Here is a 19,952-nt window from a genome sequence, read left to right on the forward strand (position 1 = left end):
AAAATTTTACCCGTTTAATTCGTCTTCAAGATGTGAGGGGTGATGAAAGAAAAGCTGTAATACAGCAGAGACTATCAGCTGATGATGTTAGCATGCTAAATCTACAGCGACCGGGCCAATGAGTTAAACAAATTAATGGCGGACTTTACTTTAAAAACTAATTTAAAGAACAACAACAGTTATACTATTATTATTCATTATCACCGATTTATTTTCTTTACAAGTTTTTTTAATTTACGTATTGATTTGAACGTTAGTAGTTCTGGTTCAAATCCTGGAAAGCTGCCTAAGTAGATAACATTCTGAAATGCTCACTAGATAGGTACCTTACGTGTTTTTGAAACAATCCGTAGCTTCATCCGTAGATGCTAGTGTTTTGTTTTGGGTTTGGCTTTGTTAGTTTTGTTTAATTGTTCCTCGTATTTTGTTAACGTATTATCGATCTATAAAGCACTATTAGTTAACTTTAGTTAATATGGTTTCTTCTGTAGTTGCCTTTTGACAGTGACAAGACACGATACATTTACAAATAAAAACTAGTCTATATAGTCTAATTGGTTATTTGGTTATGTCTGATTTTTATATTCTGAATCCATACAACATCTAAAATTCTAGAGTAGAATTAGTCTAAAACACCTGGTGAAAGATAATTTTGTAATAAAAAAATGACAACGGTGTCTTAAATGTAAATGTTTTTGTAAACAATATGTGCTATTACTATTTTTAATCCTAAATGTAGATGTTAACTGGTTTTAATTTTTCTTTTCTTTTTTTCTTTTTGCACAGATTGCAGATTGTCGTCTTCACTTTGGAGTTTGCAAGTTACATTTGGATTAATAATGGAGGCTTCAGAAACTCATCAGATTAGACTGAAACCAGCCATCTTCAAGGTCTGACACTCTTTTAAGTTATGTCTACATATCTGCATCTGTTTTAGGAAATTTTATTCTAATATTGAATGCATTATTATATTAGGGGTTGTCCCTGTAGAATGTATTCTCTAGTTTGGAATAAAACAAACAGTACCACAGAAAAAAAAATTAAACAGTAGATGGCGCTCTCTTTTTATTTATAGAGGTCCCTGGAAACCTTGTTATTTGCTTTTTACCAGTGTGTTAAGCATATTTGATTCAACTTTACTTTTTGTTCAGGGTTTCTATTTGGTGATAACTTTTTAATTTGGTCTTTCAGAAGAACTTAATCAGAAACAGAAAGTATTAAATTCATAAATTGACAAATGTTTATTTGGTGGAAATATTTATATGGTGCTTAGAATTGTTGTTTTCCAATGATTTAAACTGAGATACTTTTACTTGATACAAAATGAAAAATGACGTTCAGGCAAAAGCAAATATCGGTAAGTGCGTTATTAAAATAGCCTTTCTGTATGAATGCTATTTGTTCTGAGCCCATTAATAGACGTTTGGGTAACACTTTTAAAATAATGCTCCATTAGTTCATGTTATTAAATGTTATATGCAAACATAAACAATACATTTGTTAGACAATTTATTAATGTTTGTTAACGTTAAGGACATTTAGTTAACATTATTACAAATAGTCATTCGTTGTTAGTACTTGTTAACTCACGGTGCATTACTTAATTTACACCAGCTCATCATTGGATTAAGATTTAAGATTTTATGATTAAACTGATTACAAAATGCTGAACAGGATTGTTTATACTAGGATCATGTTAGTATATGCATTAACTAATGAACTGTTATTTTACAGTGTTAGGGATGTTTGTTCCAGATTACTTTTTATTCAGAAACGCGCTTAATTTGCATTATTATTTACCAGTTATGTAATTTTGCTTCCTAGTCATTATATTCTTGTAGCACTCAGCATAATTTGTTGCATGTAGTCAACAACACATTTTATTTTAATCGAAGCTTAAATCATTTTGTAAAATGATTGAAAAAATAGACAATTTTAAAGCTGATGTTGCTAATGCAACGCCTTGTGTGCCCCCTATAAATGTACATATCGAGAACACATTGATAATAAAGAGTTCAGATGCAAAAAACTCTAAAAGCCGTTTGAAATGTTCTTAAAAAATGAGCGTTTTTATCAGGCTCCTGTTTGTAGGTTTAGTGATTTCGAGTTTATGGCAAAGACTGCACACTTCCAAAGGTCTTTAAATTGAATTAATAACATAAACATAGGAGTCTGAGAAAAATGCTTTTTTTTTATCAATGGAAAATTCAGACGGCAAGTAGAGGTTTTTGCATTTGAACTCTTCATATGTTCTCATTAATTGCTTAATCTTAAATTCTTTATCTTCTGAAAACCTGCAAAAATTTTCTGTATTTTTTCCTATCTGTAACCCCATACACATCTTGCATGTATGGATCCTGCACTTTTTTTCCAGAGCACTTCCTGGATCCTGGTCATTTTAGAGTAGTTCAGAGGCCCTTGAGCACCCTCTATTGGAGCAATATTCTGCTTCTTTCTAGAAACATGCAGCACTGGGAAGGGCTCAGTGCAGTTTCTGTGTATCACTGATTAAATGTTATATCATTGATATGTAAAGTTTTAAATTATGGTCGGCTTGATATGTGGGCAGTTTTCGAATGATACCTCGATTTGCTTTAGTGGTCCAGTTGTAAATATACGCCACCTTGTCGCGCCCTCTAAAGGCACGACGCATTATGACAGGCGGTCTGGCGCCTCTAGCGGTCGGTCGGAGCAGCGCGTCTCTCTCCCGCCACTGCGCCGCTCCGCTTCTTTCTGTTTGTCAGACTCGCAATCCGAGGGAGAGGAGCGAGCCGCCATTTTCCGAGCTTGTCGCTTCCCCCTCGAACGACAACAATACTAAACGGACAAAAGCGAGCTTTTCTCTGGCCAAATCGACCACGAAGACCTTTCGGAGAAGGAGAGAAGCGATCGCGGCCAAAGAACGAGCGGAAAAGGGATACATTTCACTGTTTTTTCGTGGTTTTTGTCGGGGGCGATTAAAAAACAGCCGACTGGGCTCCTATAGCTCCACTGCCCCCGTTTCTTTCGCCCATTTCGTGATTCCTAAACGCAGCCCGGAGGAGTGGGAGGAGGAAGAGGAGGGGGTTACCGAACACCGGAGCGCGCGAGAGGCCGGGGATTTTTCCACCTGGACGTGCAACAGCGGAATCTGCATCTGGATAATTGCTTCTGCCTGTCACCTTATTACTACTATTTTTCTCAAGCGCGGGGATTCATTACATTAATTTCCCCCGGAATCGGCTCCCCATCACGTGGTAGGTTCCTCCTTTTCTCTTTGTTAGTTTAAAACTCGGCAGCGTGAGGGAACTTTACATATTTAGCGCAATTATGCACTAAATCGACGTGAGGTGAAGTAGTGCACGTCGAGGGCGCGTTTACTCCATAAACGCGAACGCGCTTTTCGCTCTCGCTAGTTGTTTTCCGCGATTTGATCTGGTTAAACCCGTGTAGTAGGCGGCGTTGAAAGTCAGACCATCAAGGTTGCAAAATCAACCCGACTTGCACAGACATAATCATACGTGTCAACTTTACCAAAGCACGTTGTTGGTAATCGCACGAGACAAGTTCGTTCACACAGGGGGCTTTGCATTGAGTAGGTTAAACCCACGCAGTGTAACGCGCGTGTGTGTGTGATCATGGGTTGGGTGCGCAGTGTATGTCTGCTGCATCTAGATCAGTAGGGTTTCGTTTGTGCTGGTGTGAAACGCATGCATTACTGTGTCAGTGACTGGACGTTGTCCCAGGCCTATGCATCACATGGATTTCCAGTAATACAGATTAATTGTAATACACTCAGCGCGCGCTGGCCCTTTAAGACGCAAGCTTTAATAGAAAATGCGAGGGGTTTTCTTACTCGAATGTGTTCTAAAAGGAAAACAAATCAACGTAGATGATGTTTCCGGTATCTGTTGTGTAGTGAACATACATACGCATGCAAGTTATGTGCAAAAACATGATGCAATCTAGCGGTAAACACTTACAACTTTTGCGAAGACTCTAATCGCAGGGAGTTTTCCGTAACTAGCTGCATTACATAATATTTGGTGTTTTTGCCATTTTATTCCTATCGCCTCTTTGAACCGGACTGTCGTAAGGGATTTTTTTTATTACAACCCAAATTCTAGCGAATAACGTCCAAAAATGCTGTTTTACTAGGCAGCTCGCCAGCTTCTAAAACAGCCGGCGATTGTTCATAGACTTTAGTTCGCCCTAACACATATTTTCCCATATAATCTGGGGGGTTTATTTATATTTAGCGCAGTATTTTGCGTTGTTTTGGGCAGTTGAGGGCTTGATGTGTAATAGAACATTAACCTGCTCAACCTGTGGTTAGTGTAACGCGCTGTACTTTTCCATTATATAATGTGTTACGTTGCATATTTTTCGCAGCGCACACTTGATCTCAGCACTCAAATATAACAGGTTCCGCATGTGTACGTGATGTTTATAGTTTTAAAGAGACATGCGTGGTGTTTGTTTCGAATTAACGACGTGGATTCATTGCTGCATGTGTTTAATGGGAAATTATTTGACTTTTGTACGGTGAGACAGTTTTATAAGTGACTCAGTGACATTAAATACTGTAAGACCCACAATATAATGACCATTTATATAAAATCTACTCGAAATTCTTACTCACAGATGGGGTTAATCATGGTTGAAACAAAGACTTTCCTAGACCCAAACCTCCCCCTCCTCTGATAGATGGATAGATACTGTATTGATCCCTAATGGGAAAATGCTATGTCTCCCTAGTGCACTGTTTGTTTAGTTTGCATCCTTATTTCCTGGATTTGATGGTGTTTTTAATGTCCTGCTCGTTTTTTACTGGAACAGCTGTCTGTTTTGAATGTTTTTCTCCCTGTAGTGTTAAACTGACTTCACAGCACATGTATTGAATTGTTCAAGTCTGTCTGTGGAATGTTTAAGTAGTCTCTAGGGGTCGGCATATGATTATGAGCTCTTGTGTACTTTCATTCCATCATGATTTATCATTGTCCTACATCCCCTCCTCACAGGAAGAGCTGTTACGTAACACATCAATACCATTGACTAAGAACCTTCATTTTTTTCAGGGTGGTTCAGTCATTTGGGAAAGTCATTGATGCTTTTTTTTTCTGGGATGTTTCCTTTCAAAGTCATTAAAATGAGATTTTAAGATGATTCAAGTAGACTAAATGACATTAAGGTCTTTCTTTCAGGGGTGTTTTCAACAACTTTTGGCTGTTTTTACATAAAACTGTCTCTGAAGTATTTTTAGGTAGACTGACGTTGGTTGTGTATATGCATGTTACATGTTGAGTTTGTTTTACCAAAACAATGGTGAACTACAGGGGTGTATCTACATAAACACATGCACATTGTTGTTATTTTGTTAATTTTCCTTGGTATTATTTTTCAAATTCTTGTAAAATGCATAATTTTGACTGCATTTGACTAATCGGACTAGGGCTGCACTATATTTTGTTTTAGCATCAATATAGCATCAGTATGTGCATTCACAAGTCACATCGCAGCATCTGCAATGTGGAGTCGGGATTATTATTGTTGATTTGTGGTATCCGCGGGGTCTTAAATGTCTAAAGGTTAATTTTAGACCTTAAAAAGTCTTAAATCTACTGAAATGTTGTGTTGTAGGTTTTAAATCTTTTTTTTTTTTTTTTAAATCTTTTCCTTTGTTCATGTATAGGTACCTATCTGGCCATTAATGCCCATACAATCACCAACAATCCATCTCATTAACTTTTTGTTTAAAAATAGCATTTAATTACTTTCATTACGGTAACATTTGCTTGAAAGTTTTCCATTTTATTTACTGCTGAGGATACTGGCCTGACCTATATTTTATATTAATAAATTATTATTATTATTGTAGAATGATGTAATTGACAGCTGTGTTTTGTTCTATTCTCTGTAAGGGTTATAGGGTTTGTGAATAGATGTATTTAGAAATTTTATTAAAATATTCAAACAAAATTATTATTGTATTATTAAATGAATTATATTTTATGATGGGGCGATTGAAAATCATTTCTAACTGGGATATTCGAAAAAAATCTTTAGCATTTAGCCCTGTATAAGTCTAAATTTTCATACATGATGGTCTTAAAAATGTCTTAAATTTAACTTTGTGAAACCTGCAGGAAACCCTGTGATCAGCAATGAAGAATGTACATTGTTTGCATTACATTTGATTATTTAATAATAGGGGCAGAGCAAAATAGTGATATGCATGAGGTGGCGCTTCTCGTAATGGCAGATCGAACATTTATCAATGTTGCAATTTTAAGAAACCTATGTGCTTGGGTATGCATTGATGCCACTTTTTTTACAAACCGATACGAGTACGAATTTAATTTGCGTCACTCTTATTACATATTGTGGATGCATAAAACCCTGTCATGTGCAATTCTTTTATATGCACGAGTCCTGCCTTTGATCCGCAGGTTAGGTAATCAAAAAGTCGGCTATACTTGATGTTTAACTGTGGGTGGGTCTTGAGTAGATAAGATCAATAGCCATAAATAGCATACGCAACGCATACTCATTTTAAAAATCACACGACCATCATCTCACAATGTTTATTAATAAATAATCTTATTTCTATTAAAACAGAAGTGATTTAGCAATGCCGCGCCATTGACAAGCCAACTGCAGAGAAACAAAGCAACCATCGCGGCAACCGCAGTAATCACTTTTTGCCTAGGTCAGCTCTTCTTTTTTGCACTTTGATTATTATGCGTTTAATATTAAAAAAGCAATAATGAATAGCCCTACAAGAGTGTATCCTGTGTGTGCGTCTTTTATCACTGAAGCCGAGCTCCTCCAATATCAAAAATTGCTTCGCCTGTCTGGCAATATTTCGGCTTTTAATCGAATGAAAAGTTAATTTAGATGAGCCAATATTAAAAAATTGCAGTAAAGTAACTGTGACATGCGGCCACACATTGAATCTGAGGTCTGATCTCGCTCTAGCTGTCATCCATGTTGATACGGAGACGCCACGCAAGTCAAGTCGCAAAACGGAGGCCGGTACCAGCTGACAGAATAGCTGAAGCCTGTGCGAAATCTATCAAAATACAGCACTGAAATTAACAGGCATAAATGTCTTTGAGCCAAAAGTTTATCTGTAGGATATCTGTAAAAACGCAATCAGAGCCAATGTTATGTAGAAGTTGTGTCGCCTAATAATTATATTCTAATAAAATGAAAACCAAAATAAACAATTCATTGCATTTTTCGTTTGATTTAAAAATATACGGAAACAAAAAAAATCAAAGGGTGGCTAGTTTGTATTAATGTGTTTTAATATTAATAAAAATATGCTCAGCCTATTAAGATTAACGATTATATACGCCGCCAATAGGCAAGCCATTCAATAAATATAATTTTACTGTGTACTGGGTTATAATGTATATTTTACAATAAAAACTAAATGTAGCATGCCTCGCTGTCATTTAAAACATGCAATTCATAATGCACCAGAGCTGTAGGCCTGTGTATGCATTGTGTAAACTTGCAGGGAGGTACGGGTCAATAGTTATACTGCGCACCACGTTATTGAACTCCGATATCTCTGAGGGAGATTATGTTACCAGATAGCCAATATTAACTTGAGAGATTTTAAAAATAAAAAGCATTTAAAAAAGAAACAACACGCAAATCACAAAAAGTAAAACTGGTCTCGTGGACTTCAGCCCTTGTCATCTTGCGAGTGCTGCATATGTGTATCAGCGCGTGTCAGCTGCCCCTGGGTGAGAAAGAGAGAGAGAGAAAGCGCGCGCACCAACAGCAAGATCATATCGATATAAATATACCATGAACGATACTTATCGAAATATTTAAACATTTACATTGCGTTTATTGAGATTGTTTGATCTGTATAGGCTGTCTGATCTTTACAGAAGCTGAAAACTGACACGCGTGCGGTGACTGCGGTGATGTTCAGCTCTGATGAGCTTTTATTTAGCCTGTAGTCTTTAGATATTTTACATAATGTTGCATTACTTAATTTCTTTAATTTTTTTTTTATTTATAGTTTATAAATAAAATGAGTGCTAGCTTGTTTTTCTGTGATCATTATGCAAGGATCACATTTCATATTCGGTTTATTCTTCAGTAGCCTAAAGATTTGTTAATAATGTATTTTATAAACAGATTGTTTATAAGGACTGAGCTAATAATATAGGCTATAATACATTAGGCTAATTAATACATTAAGGCTTTGAAGTCAGGTTGGACAAATCACATCCATGCAGTGAATTAGTGTTGAGTGCTATCGGTGCGTGGTATGGGCCTTTCATGTACGAGTATTTTAACCAAGTATCGACCCGATACTGGTATCGGTGCATCTCTATATGTGCTGTTAATAATAGAAGAAATACATCATAACTTTTTGATGCATTTTTCTTGCTCATTTACAAATATCATAATATATTGTGGATATATGTCTTGTGATGTATCACTGATGTCATGATCTATCATTATTGATAATATCGTATTTCTGTAACTGAATATCTTTTTTTTTTGCTCTTATTTATTTATTCTTGCAATTTCTTTGATTCACTCGTCTACAAGATTATTCCAATTAATCTAAATTAATGTTTTCTTTCCAAATAGAGTTATTGAAGTTGTCTGCCGAAATTTTGGTCATATCATAATACAAGTCACAGCAAAATAAAATAACCCTAACTCTAACCTGATGCATCAGTGCTCTTTTGCTATTGGCTAGATCAGGTCTAAGGTGAACCTAGTGCATCAGAGAGCTGAAAGTAAATACTAATGGTTGGAGTAGAGAAAATCTGAATGACGAAAATAAGAATCTGATGTCTAAATGTCTAAATGTTTGCGTTTTTTTTAGCCTGAATTTAATTTAATACCTGTTTACTTTAGTATGATAGTTACATAAATGACTAATAAAGAATTTTTTTTAGGGAAATGTTGAAACACAAGAAATATTGCAAACTCAACAGCGATATAATTGCGTATTTTCCCAGTATGACCCAGCCCTAATTTTAATACATTGTTTAATGTAAACATATCCTTAGGTAGTGCAAAATGTATATTATCAGGGTATTTCCTGGCTCAAAATGAGGTGGAGGTGGTATCCCAATCATGAAATATGTGTATGCTTGAAACAAACACATTTTGCAATATTCTAGCAATCTTATTTAAAGGATTTTAAAGCAATAACATAAAAGGTACACAACCAGTGTTTGAGCATCACTTGGTGTCTGTCAGTTGCCAAAATGGTCTGTCTCATATTTTTTTCTGTCTCAAAAGGCAATGATGGTAGGCAATTTGATGGAGGTGGTCACCTTGCAACTCTCTATGCAGAAAAAAATCCCTTATTATTAACATTACTGTATTTTCTGAGCTATTAACAAAAAAAAAATCTTTAATTGATCTGTTATACTCTCTAGACCAAGAGTGCCCAAACCTTTTATTATGAAGGGCCAAAAATCACTTCACTGAGGGCTGTGGGCCGAAGATGCATTTAAAGTTTCCATGAGTAATCTCCTAATTCCTTATATTTTAAAATAACAAGAAAATATTGCTTTAAAGTATGTTAATGAATGCAGTATGTTTAAAATGAATTGTTTACAGCATAAACACAAACAATTCCGTTAATACAATGAAGTTCAATGCTGAATACATAAAGCTGCACCTGCCTTTGCCTTGATTTGCTCGCTGATGTTTTGGGCATTGCCTGTCATCCGTCGAATGACAGTATTTACGGTATTTTTTTTAAATCTGATTAATTTACAAAACTAAAGAAATTACAAAACAAACAAAAGTTTACGTTACATTCCAAACAACAATAATTTTCAAAGATCTTCACCTCGACCACCAGCCCATACTTCGATTGGGTTCCCATGGAATGGTGGGCCAAATCAAAGGATGGGCCAATTTTGGCTCACGGACCCTAATTTGGGCATCTTTGCTCTAGACCCATTTGATGTTTTTGTGTTTGTTCCACTGGATTCAGCTTATTTTTGGCTTCTACACTGTTAAAGACTGTCAAAGGGAATTTAAAGAAAATTGAGTTATTGCTTTGAGGCAATTGAATCAATCTCTGTAATCCCGTTATGATCCATTATAGTATTGACACTCTTACCTCTGTGTAGCTTGCAGTCAATGTCAATTTGAAGTAAAAAAAAACTTTAAACATTCAAGGCCTATTTATTTATTCATTTATTTTACCTAAAACACTTAGCTTAACTAGTTAAATGCAAGTTGAACTTCTTGGCAGAACATTAGATTGTCAAGACTTTTCTCTATTGGAAGGGTAAAAATGAAAAGTGAAAAAGTGTAAGCTGCTGATTAACAGAGTCTGGAAACATCCAGGTTGTTGCTCATTCTGGAAAGTTCAAGGCCAGGACTGGAGACGTCCAACAGGCCGTTTGCTGGAAGTGCAGAAAGGAGGCAGTCAGTTTGTGAGACAGGACCACCTGTTTAATGTCTTTGGGGGAAAATAACCTGACAAGATGGCCTACATCCAGAGAAAACATTTGTCATTTAAGTCCAATTAGCAGGGATTCATAGTTACAAGGGCAAGTGTGTCTGTTTTTTTAATAACAGCCCTCTTTTGTGGGACAAGTTATTTGCTTTAAGTCTTTTTAAATAAAATGTTTTCTGATTTCAGTATTAAAGAGCTTCCGTAAGTAAATTCATCCAGCTGGGAACGCTTCAGCCATATGGAAGAAATCAAAGTCTTCCAGGATTCATAAAACCGTTGTTGCCCTTTTGCCTTTTGAAGTTCAATTCAATTCAATTCACCTTTATTTGTATAGCGCTTATACAATGTAGATTGTGTCAAAGCAGCTTCACATAAAAGGTCACAGTAAATAGGAACAGTGTAGTTAAGTTTGTAGTGTTTAAGTTCAGTTCAGTTTAGCTCAGTTCAGTGTGGTTTAATAATCACTACTGAGAGTCCAAACACTGAAGAGCAAATCCAACGATGCGCGGCTCTACAGATCCTGAACCATGCAAGCCAAGTAAATTGGTGATCTAAAAAGAATGATAAAACAGCCGAGCCAAATAATTACTTGTATCATACCATATTTATATTATAAATTAAGTAATTTTTTTGTATTAAATGAGATCACAACTTTATTACTAAATGTTGGTTTATGAGTGAATTATTATTATTATTATTATTTATTTTATTATTATTATTATTATTATTTTCTTCTCCCAAATGTTTGCTGAATCATGTGCTGACCAGTAGCTTTTGATATGGAGGGTCCTTTTCTGCTGGAGATACTATTACTTTAAAAACTAAATAAAATAATTGTAAAAAAAAAACATATAAAAGAACACATACCTTAGCAACGGTATAATATAAGATATATGCCGTTTTAAAACCTTGACTTTTCCAAACCATGGTAAACCTTGAAAACGGTTATTGTCCCATGCAGTATATATGTAATTCTTTTCAGTATTTTTTTTTGGGCCACAATTAGTACGTTTACATGAACACCAATAATGCGATTTAGGTCCTAATCGAACTGAACTGAAATCGAATCAAGACGTGGAGTATGCCGATTTTTAGTCGCATTATTGAAGTACAGACAAGTAAACACCTTAATCCACCTATTACCGTTGTGTAGGATTTTTTTAGAATCCTTTCATACAATTATACAATTCATACAAATATTCCATACACGTATGGCTGTTTGACACTATTCTCTGCACTTACCAAGTCAGTGAAGACCCACAGACACCTGAATTGCGAAATGAAGTGTTTTTTCCCCATACCTCATGCGCATGCTCTTCCAGCATTTCATACTCTCATCAAATATCTTGTTTGTCACGGAGGGCATGCATGAAATGTTCCTGAATAAAAGTGAAACTGCCAAACTGCAGTTAAATTTGCAAAAAATGGAAACAAAACACTCGGAATTGCCTGAAGTTCTGGAGGAAATGTGGATATTGCAGTGACGGAATGACGTTAATCGAATTATGTGTTATAACATGTAAAACGGGATCATGAAAGGAACATTCAAAAAGCAACTCATGTAAACACCTTAATCCAATTATTGTCTTATTCAGATTAAGGCAAATAATTTGATTACTGATGTCCATGTAGATGTAGTAAGTATCTCCAGCAGAAAAGGACCTTCCACATTACATGCTACTGATCTGCCCACAATTCAGCAAATATCTGAAAAACAAATCACTTATGAACCAACATCCAAGCATGCTGTAGACCTGAACAGTGCAGTGGCTTACTGCAAAGAAAAGATATCCAAAGATGCCTGTTTAAGGCAAAGCAACTTTTTTCCCATTGAACCCAAAATATTTTATTTTAATAAACATTTTAATTATCTAGCCTGACGTGTTTACTCTTCCAAAACATTTTAAATGGTTCTTTGTGTTTAATGGGGGAAAAGCCATTGCGTATTACCCAGACATTTAAAAAGAGCATATTTTAGAGCAGTAATCACAATACTGTGATATTTTTCCCAAGGTTTTCATACTGTCAGAATTTTATACCGGACCATGGCTAATCACTTACCAGTTGTCTGGTAATTTGTTTTATTAATTGACAAACCATGAGAACGCAATATGATTTAGCACTATTATAAAATCATAAGATCTTCATTAAAGTTTAAGCAAATAAATAATCTAGTGTGCCGAATGACAACTTTTACAACTTAGAGTAAAATTTGAGAGCAAATTATTATGCAATATCGCCTAATTGATGTAAATCATAACCTAAGATTTTGATGTTTATTTTAAAGTAGGTCATGGACATGTGATTCCTTAACTTTCCACAGATAAAGGCCTGTTAATAAAGACTCTCATACATGCCTACATTTACACACTCAAAAGACAAGCTCTCATTCACACACTTCCTCTTCAGGCAAAACCGTGTGAGAACCTTTATCTAGATATTTTACAACAACCGCTTGAATTGGTGTTTGTGTAATTAAATGTAATGACTGAGTTGAGGTTGTTTCAATGTCATCAATCGATAGTTTGATTTGTTTAGCATATCTTAAAAAAAGGACAATTATAATTTAATTAAGCCTCTGGTATTTTTTCTTTAGGTTAGAGTCTCTAGGGGAAATTGACTAAACTGAGACAGGATTGTTAAATAAGCATCATATGTAAAGGTCAGGACTGTGTGTGGTTACCAAATGTTTTTCTGTGCTGGAATGGGTGTAGCTAGTTCTGTTGTCACTTTAGGTAAGCATAATTACTCAACTGTTTTATATCAGGATAAAAGAATATCCCCCTGGCAAAATTACAGTCACTAGTTTGCAATGTAGCGTTCGACCCCTCTAAGAATAGTTTTTGGTCTGTAAATGAGTGTCCAAATGCAAATTCTTTGGTTATGTTTAAGAGATGGACACCAGGGAAACTACTTTCTACAGTCAGAGAGTCATTCAAATGCATGTTTTTGACCTTCACACTTCTTAGGGAGTGTGAGAGAAAGAGGTTATCAGAGTCCACAAAGCAGACCGTTTGAAAGCTTCCCTTGTGATAGGTTGTTGTTTAAGGGCCAAGAGTAGAGGCACATTGATTAAATGGGGAAAAAAGGAATAAGCTAAATTATTAAATGTCTTCACTGTTTTACGTGAGTAAGGAACACCGGACATAGATACTTGTAGGTTGATTTTTCTGTATTCTCTGACACACTGAACCTGTATGTTTAAATCTTATGTGTTTTTGGTCTTTTTGGACTTTCTTTTGGTCTTGATTTTATTAGTGATGGTCTGATATATGGGCTATTTGCTGATGTTAAGACTGCTGGCAGTAAAATTGTTTACATGGCAAGTTAAACTGCACAATTTTACACACATTATGCTTAAGTCATCAACATTTAACTTGAGCAAAGCCTTTAAATGTTTTGCTATAAACTGTTTATGTAGGCTAGAACCTAAATGAATAACTTCTATTTATCTATCACAATAAACGTATATTATTTTCAGTGTTTTCATAGCTGGAGAAAGCGAGTTATTTTAAATCTCATGTAAAAGCATTTTTTTAATTACTTTTTTGCAAAAGGATGGAAAGCTATTAATATATTGTTGTACATGTAAACAAACTGTTTATTTTACAGGTCACTTGAGTGTCAGTTCCACATTTTCCCTTTAGTCAGCAGGTCTGAGTACATCCCATTTTTTTTCTTGAAACAGAACAGAGGAATGGAAGTTAGATGCAGCATACTAAATCAGTAATTTTTGTCATACTGAATAAAACGTCATTCATTCATATTCATTTAATTGCTTCTTTTAGTTCATATTCACAGAGCTTCACTGAAAAGCAGTCGTTAATGGCATATTGTTCTAAAGTCTGCATATTTGGCAAAGTTTTGATATTTTTGCATGCTAACTTCATGTCTCAAGACATACATTTCTGTAAATTTCCACCATTTATGCAACATTACAAGCTTCCAGTACAGCCTTCTGTGATCGCTTTTAAGCCTGATTATACTTCTGTGTCGAACAATTGCCATACCCCATGGTGTACATACCTTACATGCAGCTGATGCAATTGTAAGCATTTCTACTTCTGCATTCTGTCTGCTGCTCTGGCAGTAGCACTTCTGAAGTGCTAACAGGCAATGGGGTTTCTACATTCCACCGTGTTGAGTTTCTTTGTCGGGGTTTGGGTTTGCGACAGAAATGATTGTATTCTTAATTAGGGAAGAGGGAAGAGGCCGGAACCACTAAACATCCAACAACTTTAATCTTAAACACAAATCAAAAGTGTATCTGGAGCTCCCTTGCAGGTTTTGACGCTTGTTGACTTGACACTTCAGTCATTGACCTTGCGTCACTCCTAAATAAAATGTCCTTTAGGAGGAAGATCATTCACCGCTGATCAGTTCAATGTTGCATGTTCATAACTCTTTCTCCTAATGGTGGGGTTTTATTTTACACACTATTCCTTTACATGACATACCAGAGAAACATTTCTATATATTTCGCCAAGCGGGATGGTAGTTTGATTGTAATTAGTTTGAATAAACACATTAGCTTGTAAAATGTTTCCTTGTTGAATGCATAGTGCAAATGGGATCAGATTGGGATTCGGCTTGGTGTACTGAAACCTGGTGCCAAAATGGTACTGATACCTATTTAATCAGTATGTACAGGACCAACACAAAGCTAGTTCCTGCATTCATGGGCTGTCAGAATGATTGAAAAAAGCATCTCCTTAATTAGGAGGTTCACATAAACATTGAAAAGCTTTGATTAATACAAATCCAAAACTTTTTTTAATTTGTTACTGTACATTTTAGTTTGACTTTATGAATTATAGATTATACAAATCATCTGAAAAAGTGACCATACTTCTGCGTCAGTCTATAGCAATCGATGATTGGTTCCTATACTAGAAGGCGGGCTTTGTTTGCGATAAAGTGATTGATTGATTGGTTCCTGTACTTCTAGGTGGGACTTTATTCACCATGTTGACAGTTACACTTTTCCCCATTCAAAAAGATACGAGGGACATGTCTTGTGTATTCTATAGTCTTTGGGGGTATAGGACTGCACGAAAGCTGCGCCAGAGCATATACGTGCACTTGATGCAGAAGTTTAAATCAGCCTTTAGTCATCACATACAGCTTACAAACTGCCATGAGGGAGCAATCGGTTTCTCATTTACTGTAGCTTTACTGCGTTCACCCCTCATCACACCACAGCTGTTTACTCTGGTTAGAATGTAACTCGTAATATATGCGAATGTATAATTTATAAAACAACCATGCCGCCATTTTAATAACTTTATTTTAACGTTACAGTGCATATGGCATTACCTACCATACTGTCATGCATAGACATGGTTGAGTGACAGACAGCACTTAAGTCAATGCAGTTTTACTGACTGACAGATGGAAACATAATTAGCTGTTTTGTATTAAATATTAGCCCCTTTCACACAGTGATACCGGTAAATATCTGGAAAATTACCAGAAAGACTTTACTGGTAAATAATAAAAAAATAGTGCTATTCGCAAAGGCCCGGAAGTTGTCCAGAAAAGACCATTCACACATCCATTGCAAAATACTGGTAAATTCTGACATCATTAACCAGAAATGAGCTCTAAACGGCTGCGCTTGTATTTGTAAACATAGAAGGGTCTGGCTTTTGTTGATGTACATAATGTGTCAAGCAACTGAAGCAGAGCTTGAAGGTAAACAAACAGCGGTTTATCATATGCATTTTATCGATAATTTTTTCCACAGTTGGCATTAAGAAGAAACATTAAAATGTTATCTAACAGCTAATTATGTCTGGAAAAATATTCAAATGCTTTTTAGGGCCCGAAATTATGACCGAAATTTTATCTATGCGATCTCAAAATATATTTGGGAGCATTTGTGCAAGTGCATAAAATTGTTGCATGTGACCGGTTTTCACAGCAGTATGTTCACCGCATGCGAGGATTCAGGACACATTCACGCAGAATACATCTTTGCACTTGAAACGCAGCGCTCGGAAACAGTTTAAAACTGTTGTCATGTCAACTTGCTGCAGTAAACAAAGCCACAATGCTTGCCCCACCTTCGCGCTCCTTTTATTGGCCCACTGCCCTAGAACTGAATGTGAATGGATTGGTTAAAACAAAGACTATAGAATACACATGTCACTAGTATACTTTTAAATAGGGAAAAGTGTAACAGTCAATATGGGCAAAGAGCTTAGAATGACCAAGAGGCGACACTCAATAGATTGTTCCATTGCAACAGCAGCGCCCAGCAACAGCCCCGGATTCCGCCATTTTGGAGTGAAAGCGGTCAGCTGTCCATTGGATCTTATTGCTGTTGCGATGGCAAGCAGCTGCTTTGTTTTTTATTTATTAATTTAAAAAGCACATTAAAGCAGAGATACAACCTGAAATACAACAATACAACACTTACTATCTCAATCATCAGCACTTTTAAAAGTTTATTTTACAGACTTATATGCTGTTGCCCTATTGAAATTTTCATTTAAATGGCCACCGCGCCATCTAGTATGCTCTTTGATATGGCGAATGAAGCCCAACCCTTTAGTACAGGAGCCAATCAGCGATCGCTATATGGTGAATAAACCCTGCCTTCTAGTACAGGAGCCAATCAGAGATCGCTATAAAATGACAATTCTCTATGGGAGGAGCTCTGACCAGACGTGAGTTTCTGCAGACTTTGTGTGATACGAACATTTAGAAATGAAACTAAATAGACAGTCTTTTAATTTTATTGGTAATTTATAATATGGAATTTAATCGTAAGCTTGGCAAGTAGTGTTGGAGAATTTTGATGTTTCCCCTTTCAAACTAAATGCACGGGCATACTGCCTGAGAGGCGTTTCAAAGATGGCCGCTGAGTGAAATGACTTTCCTTAAAGGGACTTTGGTTAAAATCAGTTGTCAATCACTCAGTCAATGCCTTCTGCCTTCAGATGACAGGGAGAGCTACAACCGCGAAAATGTAAAGCGATGAAGATGAAAATGAAAACAACACTGACAGATTTGGTTTTAGAAACCACCTAAAGCTACAAATAATGGCACATCTGATTACTGATCGTGTGGTGAATGTTAATCTACCTACAGTTTTTGAAGAGTGGATAAAAGATTGGCTTCAAGTCCGCTATGAAAATAACTAAATCATTCATTGTAAAGTCTGAGGGATGGAATTTTCAGGTAATTGTTTGCCACATCTACACATTTTAAGCACGAGATGTTCTGTTTAATCCTTCATTTAATCGCCAGATGCTGTCAGCCGTGCAGCTATATGTAAAAATTAACCCCACGTACACCATCGCAAAAGGGCTTGCACTGGCTAAGATTAAACTAATATTGCAGCTCATGAAAAGAGAGGTATTGCTATTAAAAGAATGTATGCACATAATAAGGTATATGTCAAAAGCATCTGTGCAATATCAGACACCACCTGTGAGAACACAGCACAGTTATCGTTAACAGATTCATTCATGTCAAACAGCATGTGCAGGGCTGGTGAGCGGTCCGTGTATCTTTTGGTCACTCAATTATGTTATAAAAATGTATTTTCTTGTGAGAACGGGATTTCGTTAAGACATGTTTTCCTCACGCAAGCATATATATGTTTTGCTTGTTAGTTTTGATTAGTATTGATTTCAAATGCAATAAATATTTTTATATAAAACTTGTAGTAACGGTGCTCATAATTGGTGCGCCTACATTTTTAAAGTTAGGAGCGCCAGTGCTAGCAAGCAAAAAGGTTCATTTCAAGCCCTGCTTTTATTTTCATAAACAGCGTGGATGTGAATGCATCTGAATGCTCTGATTTGCTGGAGTACACGTCCCGCATCTTTTCGGCAGTTTTCCTTCTGCGTTCACACTGAGCAGCATTCCGGCAAATTACCAGTAATGTTACAACTTCTCTTTCTGGAAATTTGTCGGAAAGGCCTACATGTGTGAAAGGGGCTATTGTCTGTAATTTTAATGATTTTATTTTTATTAAGGTTTTTAAAAAAGTTTCGGTTCAGGCACTGTTTTCACAATTTCCGTGTCAATTTGGTACCGCTATTGGGAAAAAGCATGCAATACCCAACCCTAATCAGAATGGTACCACACAAAAAAAAGGAAATTGTTTGTCAGCATTATATACACTAAATTGCTTCTCATAGGTGTGGCTTTTATAGAACACTGCTCTTAAAAATGTAAATATGGTCAGAGTTGTTCTAACTAGTTATTTTTAAATGGAAATAATGGATATAAGGGCTATGTCACAAGATGTCACAAGACCACACTCAAGGAGGTTTGCATGCACCCACAGAGCTTAAAGACATGATCTGATGTGTGGCTGACAGTTTTCCATTTCAAGAATATCCTGACGATTGGTTAACTTGCACTGGTAAAGGCCACATTAACTACATTGACTGACGTGTCCATCAAGAAACTTGGTATTCAGTACCATAAATAAGCATTCTGTTAAACGCCATAGGATGTTACTGGAAATCTTTGTGTTATAAAATGATAAAGTTAAGCTAAGTGAATATAGTAAACACTCAGAGTTCCTTTAGGAAACCACTGAAATTTGGAATTTTTCACAATATTATGGTGTTTGTGACTTTTGTCATGGCAAAAAGTTTAGCTTTTTTATTTTCTATACACATTAAGGATGTACATAGACTGGACCTCTGCAGTGAATGATAATATAGTAGTAGTGTAAGCTGGAAGATCTGTTTTATTGAAGATTAATTCATTACACTAGAAACTCCCTTTTTCAATTCCTATTTTAAATCTCCCTTATTTACATACTAACATTGTTTATATCTGGTTTTCCTACTATTTTGTTGAAGTCAGGCTGTGTGAGGAAGTCTACAGAAAGATAATGGAGAGAAATCGACTTCACTTTGTCTGTACTTTTTTCCCACAGGAATATAATCATTCCATTAAGGCCAGGTTCTTGTTTTTTTATGAACTTTTTATGAATAAACATTCATTAGATGCACATGTATTTTAGACATTAACCAGACATTTTGACCGGGGCTGCACGATATTGAAAAAAACTGATATTGTCATATTTTGTGTTTCTGTGATTATATATTGCCATTTGAATATAATTTCTTGAGCTTGTTTGGAAAGAATCCATTATTTTACATTGATCTGGAGTGTATATGAATAAAATATAATAAATGTTTACATTAGAACAAACATAGACATGCAAATAAAATACACAGTGCTTTATTGTTTTCTGGATAGTCTAACTGTAATGTACAGAAATAAAATAATCAAATGTAAAATAACACCGTATACAGTAGTGAACATTTAAAACCTTTCAAAGTTTTCCTAAAACTGTTTAACCACACCCAGTCTTATTTTTTGAAGGAAATCAATACAACTAATCTTTGTTGAAGCTTCACATTTAATAATTTCTACTGCCCAAATGGTTTAATAATTCTAATTTTAACTTAACATTGCAGATTTTACCATGCAACTATTGCAGGTTTGCGATATCAATGTTGAAACAATATTTTGTGCA

General features: G+C 35.7%; 1 protein-coding gene across 2 annotated transcripts in view; it reads left to right on the forward strand.

Moving 5' to 3' along the window:
* Positions 1–789: 789 nt before the first annotated feature.
* The window catches only part of kansl1b (KAT8 regulatory NSL complex subunit 1b), a 103,098-nt gene continuing 83,935 nt past the window's right edge, over positions 790–19,952 (forward strand). The window contains exon 1 of one of the 2 annotated variants that reach the window (XM_056453352.1): positions 790–890. The gene's annotated coding sequence lies outside the window, so the exon portion shown is untranslated. Of the gene's footprint in view, positions 891–2,731; positions 3,237–19,952 lie in introns of those variants that run through there. The other variant, XM_056453351.1, reaches the window with a different exon arrangement.

This window comes from Danio aesculapii, chromosome 3, assembly GCF_903798145.1.
Source record: "Danio aesculapii chromosome 3, fDanAes4.1, whole genome shotgun sequence".
NCBI lineage: Eukaryota > Metazoa > Chordata > Actinopteri > Cypriniformes > Danionidae > Danio > Danio aesculapii.